Below are 7,366 nucleotides of genomic sequence, written 5' to 3'. Positions count from 1 at the left end.
TATTTTCTCCTTCGTTTCAATCCTGGTGAATCTAACGATTATGTGCCTTGGGGTTGCTCTTCTTGAGGAATATCTTTGTGCTGTTCTCTGTATTACCTGAAGTTGAATATTGTCCTGCTTTGCTAGTTTAGGGAAATTTTCCTGAATAATATCCTGAAGAATATTTTCCAGCTTGGATTCATTCTCTCCGTTGCATTCAGGTACACCTATCAAACATAAATTTGGTCTTTTCACATAGTCCCACATTTCTTGGAGACTTTGCTCATTCCTTTGTATCCTTTTTTCTCTAATCTTGTCTTCTTGTTTTATTTCATTAAGTTAGACTTCGACCTGATATCCTTTCTTCTGCTTGAACAATTCAAGTGTTTAAACCTGTGCATACGTCTCGGAGTTCCTGTATTGTATTCTTCAGTTCCATTAATTCACTTATATTCCTCTCTAAGTTGTCTATTCTCATTAGGATTTCGTCAAACCTTTTTTCAAAGTTCTTAGTTTCTTTACATTGGGCTACAACATGTTCTTTTAACTCACTGAAGTTTCTTATTATCCATCTTCTGAAGCCTGATTCTGTTAATGGGATGCACTCGTTCTCCATCAAGTCTTGTTCCCTTGTTGATGAGGAACTGTGATCCTCTTTAGAGGGAGAGGCATTCTGATTTTGAGTATTCTCAGCCTTTTTACACTGGTTTCTTCCCATCAATGTAAATTTATCCACCTGTCGTCTTTGTAATTACCAACTTTCAAATTAGGTCTCTGAGTGGACATCCAAGTTGTTAATTCCCAGGGCTGAAATATGAGCAACCCACTGTGCCAGCCAAAACTGCGGCGTTAAGACTGATGGTGCTTTTCTGCCTGGGAATCTCCAGTCTGGCTTCCTTCCTGAGTCCGTAATAGGCGACTCTGCCTTCCCGGAGCTCCAAACCTCGGTCAGAAGGGGAACCAGTCCCGTTTACTCTGCACCTAGAGCTGCCACGCCGAGGTGCTGGCAAAACTGCTGCACCGGCCACAAGAGTCGTGCTGGCGACCCATATGGCTCCTCCAAACCTCGGTCAGAAGGGGAACCAGTCCTGTTTACTCTGCTCCAAGAGCCGCTGTGCCGAGGTGCCAGCGAAACCGCTGCACTGGCCACATGTGTCGCGCTGGCGACCCTTGCAGCTCCTCCACTGGGAATCTTCTGCTCTGTGAGTGACCAAAATTTGTCTGAAAGTGTGGCATCCTCTCGTTCTCTGCGCTTTCACTGGGAGCTGCAAACCCGAGGTGTTAGCGATCAGCCATCTTGGATCATTCCCTCTTTGCTGTTTTTATGGCTGTTTGCTTATTGTAACAGTTTCTTCAAGTAAAGGTTTGCTTCAATTTGATCAAAATCCATTTTTCCCTAGTAGATGGAGGCAAAGGAGAAATATTTTCAAAGAAAAAAACAATACAGATGACAAAACCAATGCTGGTTATCTATTACAGAGCATAGAAAATTTGAACTAAAGGACATGTCTATACAAAGAAACACACCAAAAATGAAGTCCCAATTCATACAAGATAGAATGAAATGGCCATCAACTGAAGTTGCGAAATACTCTGTGTGCCCATAATTTGCTGACAATCTTCCCTGACCTCAATTCTCAGGAGACATTTTAGTCTTCTTTTTTGCATGTGGAACTCATTTTGATTTTGTAGGAAGCAGACTGTGTCCTGTGAACCTTTTATTTCCCAAGTTACTACTGATGTGCGACTTCTGCTCTAGTGTCTCACTCTACATCAATGAGTAAGAAGAGAATACTCCATTCTTTAGAAATGAAATAAGTTCAGAAGTACCTCCCTAATACTGAAAATTACTCTCTTGAGGGCTAGGTCAAGAGGATATGTTTAGTGACAAAGCGGCTGAGTCAAGTTTTGGAATGACCTGATTTTGCTAAGGAGGTTGATAAATGGATTTGCACTTGATGTTTTGCAGTTTTCATATCTTTCCAATCAAGAGAACAGCTTACCTAATGTCTTCACAATTATCACTTTCTACAGTGAAGAGACAGACACAGCCTAACTGGAGGGCTGAGACATCACAAAAACTCAAACATTCCAAGAAAAATAACAATATTTGAATGATCCCTCTGAAAGAAATTTATCAGAACCTTTCCTGTTCTCTTCTTGCTGATGCCTCGGTTTGTCATGGCGAGACATGTTACAATTATTTAGAAGTAGTCTGAGGAAAGTTTGCTAGCATCAAAAGGGCAAAATAAAATGTTCCAAATCCTACAAGCCAAAGTGGTCTTTTTCTTTAAGGTATAACTGTGGGGCCTTCAGTAGATGAGTTTTAGAGAAATAAAGTGTTTGTTTGTGTTCCTATATAAGTAACACATGCATTTAAAAAACTCTATAGAAAATGTATTATTTTCAATAAATGATTGTGTAATTTTTTAGTTATCTCAGTATTGACACTTACCTTCTACACTTTGAACACCATCTCATGAGATGCTGTACATCTTCTTTGCATATACTTACATTTTATATTGTCAGTCTTGTCTGCTAGTCTATAATTTCTGTGAAATCAGAAAATGGCTCTCATAGCCCCAATGTCCAGTCACTAGTGAATTCCCCAAATATAATTGAATATATGAATGAATAGTGAATGAGACTTACTATTCATCATGACAATACTATATATGAAAAAAACTGTGTTTTCTATTCAGGACTAAGATTGAATCACTGGAGTGTGGCATTTCTGAAAGGATATTCTACAGAAAATTATTTCTGGAAGATTTTTATAATTAGCAAACAACCTTCCTCCCTTATTTAATAATTAAAGTAATTTGGAGAATTGAAAGTTGCTACATTAAGCAAAATTAGGTTGCTTTATCCCTAGACATATAAATGTATCAATAGCTGTATAAAGTGTGCAGAGCTCTGGGTGGGGATTTAGAGTTCTTTGACTGGCCGGGGCTCTTCTCAACAAGCTTCCTACGGGAATAAAATTCTCCTTTGAGATCAGCTGTGTTAGATCATGGCATTTATGCTTGTTTCAGTGCATATTCCATTTTGATCTGTCTGCCTTTTGACCTGATAAAATGTATGATTGTATATGCAACGTAGACGTTAAGAGAGAGGCAAAAACTGATTGAGAATCTCTTATGAACCCACGTCCAGCGCTTGCAACAATCCTATGAGGAAAGATCTATTATTCCCATTTCATAGATGAGGAAGCTGAGACCCAAAAAGGTGATGCGGGTTTTGGGGTGAGCACAGTAGTGCTTGTGAGGAGATAGGCATCTGATTCTGGCTGGACTGATTCCAGTGTCCAAGCTTGTTCCGCTGACTTCATAAAGTTTAAAACTTCCGTGGTACCTGTCCTCAGGCCCTCCCATGGCACTGGCCACATCACTGAGTGAGGTCCCCGGGGGTGGTCCTGCCTCCACAGCCCCTCATTAGAAAGCCTGTGCATTTGCTGCTCCTCAGAGGTTTTCTTGTTCTGTTTTCAGGTCCAGTTGCTCGTGAGACTGGCTGTGTTTTCTGCCCTTTGATTCTTTGAAATACCCCGACTTCTTTGTGATTATTCCTCCTTAGACTAGCTCATGTAGGTTTCTCCTTTTTGCAGTCAAACTGCACTTGTCTAAGACAAAGCTTGAAAGAGGGAAGATTCTTGTGTTGAGCTTTGAATGAATGTTGGGCACGGTGTTAGTAAACTTCACGTGTGTGCACAGGCATGTACATGTATGTGGAGATGTGAGCCTCAAAACAACCTAGAGAGAATATGTGATGACAACTCCGATGAGCAACTGAAGCTTAGTCTGGAAGAGATGGCCGTGGACGTGAACGGAGGTTTCTCACCGTATTAGTTGGACTGGAATACAATCACTATCTAGTCGTCAATAGTAAATGATTGTGTGAGTCAAGACTGTCAGGCAAAGATAAATCAGGGAAGAAGGTTTCGTTACACTAAAGCTGCCACCAGGGTTTAAGTTTGCACCAAAGATTATGTAGGTGGCTCCTTCCATGCTCCTGCCCGCTGTCCATTCCTGTCCCACAGCACCTTTTGAATGGAGTGTTCACATTCTCCTTCTCAGTCAGGAAAGTCCTTCTACTACAGAGATTATGTCACCTGTATTTTGTGTGCATTGTGTATGTTTCCCCCTGTTTAGTTACCTTTTGATTTTGTAAATGGATTTTTAAACATACATAGGACTTAAATTATATTAGACTATATATAGGTATGTGTGTAAACATAAATATATGTATTTTATACATACATATATATTCATATATACACACACACACACACATATATATATATATTCCCTTAGAGTTTCTCCTAGAGTGTTTATTCTTGTTTTTTTTTTCTTAGAAACTGTCAGTCCATTTATGCTTAGATTAAAGCTGTATTTTCCTCACTTATTTTTAAATATATTTTATCAGGTAGCTGCTTTAAGTGGATTTTAGAACAAGTCTCAAAATCATGTCTATATAAATTAATTATCAAGTATAAAATTGAAAAAGCACCACATTTTCCCAGATGCCATAATCATTTTCACATTCTTGGCACCTAGGGGTACAGCCAGGCAGGCCTCAAGTTCAGCGAGTGCTGTCCGAATCAGGGGTCAGTAAATGAACCATAATGCACGACAAACAAGGTGTCCAGAGGCTGCCCTCCTGCTCGTACAGCTTGTGGAAGAGACTTCTATTGAACTAGTATTCAGAACAGGCACGCAAAGTTCTCTTTTTTTCCTTCCCATCTGGCTAAAGAATCACATTTTTTCATATATGAAAGAGAGAGGCAGCTTCTTTTTCCATCAGTTGTGTAAAAGTTCCTAAATAGATAAACATTGTGTTACCTTTCATTAGGATTTTTGTTTCTACCTAGAAGATATTTTCAAAAAGTTTCAGTCCTTTTCATACGTTCAAAAAGTAAAATTGCCATATTTAGCCAATTAAAAAACAGGATGCCGAACTAAATTTGAAAAGTTAGCTCTAACTGCTGCATATTTGTAATTGATTGAAGAAAGCTTCATACAGGATATTAGGACATACTGCCAAAGTCAATACAGGATGTGGGGTGAGGTTACAAGAGCCTGGCAAGCCTAGCAAGACAGCCATCCCCCCACCCCTGAAAAAGGTCTCCTGCACAGAACCCACCAGAAACCCCCCACTCTCCCATCCGCAGCGCTGTGCTAGATGCTCAAAAATGGTTCTTTCTGAGGCACTAAGTTCAGTGTATTTATTGAAGTCTTACTACACAGGAAGCACCTGCTGGGCTCTGAGAGATGTGACAATGACTGAGAATTGGTAGCATCCCAACAAGTTTAAAAGTAGACAAATCTGTACACAGCCTTAAGCTGTCATAAAAAGCACCATACTAAATGTGGTATAGGTAATTAATCTTTACAAATTTTCTCTTCCCACCTCTTCATCCTTATAAAAGGTAAGCTCCCCGGGGCGGTGATTTGTTGTTTTGCTTCCACTTATATTTCCAGTAACTAGAATAGCACCTGGCACATAGTAGACCCTCTACAAGTATCTGTTAAATGAGAGAACGGATTACTGAATGATAAAGAAACGGAAATGAATTATTTAAAAAATGGATTACAGATGGTTCCATAAAGGAGGGCTGGTTATGAAGCTGCGTGTGGTGGCGATGTAAGAATGATGATTTCGGTCTGAGAGAATAGGATACACAAATGCGGAAGTCATGAATTTTATGGAAAGTCTAAAAACAGAGAATGGTGTTCACTGAAGCATAGAGACGTAAAAAGTAGGATGGGTTTGTATTGTACAGAAACTTGAAAGCCGTGTTGAGGTATTTTGAAATGTATTCTATGAGTTAATATTAAGAATTAAGACATGGTGAAACCCCGTCTCTACTAAAAATACAAAAATTAGCTGGGCATGGTGGCACACACCTGTAGTCCCAGCTACTCAGGAGGCTGAGGCAGGAGAATTGCTTGAACCCAGGAGGCAGAGGTTGCAGTGAGCCGAGATCATGCCATTGCACTCCAGCCTGGGTAACAAGAGCAAAACTTCGTCTCAAAAAAAAAAAAAAAAGTTAAGATAGACAGGGCACAGTTGCCTACATCTGCAATCCCAGCAGTCTGGGAGTCCAAGGTGGGAGGCCACCCTAAGCAGCATAGGGAGACATTGTCTCTACAGAAAAGATTTAAAAAAAAAAAAAAACAGCTGGGTGCGATGGTGTGCACTTGTAGTCCCAGCTACTTGAGAGGCTGAGGTGGGCAGAACACTTGTGCCCAGGAGATCAAGAGTGCAGTGAGACAGGATTACACCCCTGCACTGCAACATGGGTACAGACCAAGACCTCGGCTCAAAAAAAAAGTAATTAATCAATTAAGATGGAATTAAGATGCTAATAGGTGTTCCATGTAAATGATACTTTGCAGCCACATGAATCTGGAATACATTGTTTTTTACCTGACTCTTAAAGATCAGTGCAGATAAAACGACTCTAAGGATGCCACAGCAAAATCCAACTTTTCAATCACATGCAAAAAAAGGCCGTTTACTTCTAGTTAATCCAGTGAATTATCAAACTTATTTGAACATGTAGCCCTTCTCTCCAGGGCCACATTTAAATAAATGTGGATGGGCTGTTTCTGCTGAGCCTTGTTTTTCTCGGGTAACTGGTGTGTGTGCACATGTGAATCAGGGGTTGGCTTTGTTCAATTCTGTCCTGTCAAACGACAACTTCATAAACGCAGACTTAATCCAGAGACCTGCATTCTAGTTTAGCTTTGCAACTAATCTGGGCTATTTATCCAACTCTCATGAGCACTTTTTTCTTTTGCAACTGCAAGATGAACAGTTTGAATGAGACCATCTTTAATTTTTATGATATTATGATCAACTCTTTTCTTACAAAGCCAACATTCCAGCTCAGTAAGAAAATGTCCTTGAAATCCAAGAACAAGATGACCTCAGACGTGGGACGATGTTGCAACTTCCTCAGAGACACGTTCCCAGGCTGTTCCACTTCTTCCTCTGTGGACACATCATTTATGTCCTGATGTTCAACAATCAGATCTGTCTCCTATCTTGGCCTTATCTCTGGAGAAGCAGATGGTGCTCTCTGGTAATGGCTTGGTCATAAAATTTTGCCAATTAGTTTTTAACAAAACTGTTAAGGTCAAGATTCTTCTCCAGATGATGAATTTTTTCCATATTGCCATCCAATTTTTGAACATTTTGAGGATGTATAATTCTGATTATTAAGATTAACATATGAGTTTGAGCATGCCAAATAAGCATTATGAGAAATAACACTAGATGGTTTGGTTTAAGAACTGACTGATTGAAATTGCTTAAAGCAGGCAATGACACCTGATAATATAGTCAAAGAACATAAAATAATACAAGAGTCTGTCTCTTTTTTTTT

This window comes from Callithrix jacchus, chromosome 11, assembly GCF_049354715.1.
Source record: "Callithrix jacchus isolate 240 chromosome 11, calJac240_pri, whole genome shotgun sequence".
Lineage (NCBI taxonomy): Eukaryota > Metazoa > Chordata > Mammalia > Primates > Cebidae > Callithrix > Callithrix jacchus.
The sequence above is the reverse complement of the archived record's forward strand: the minus strand, read 5'-3'. Positions refer to the sequence as shown.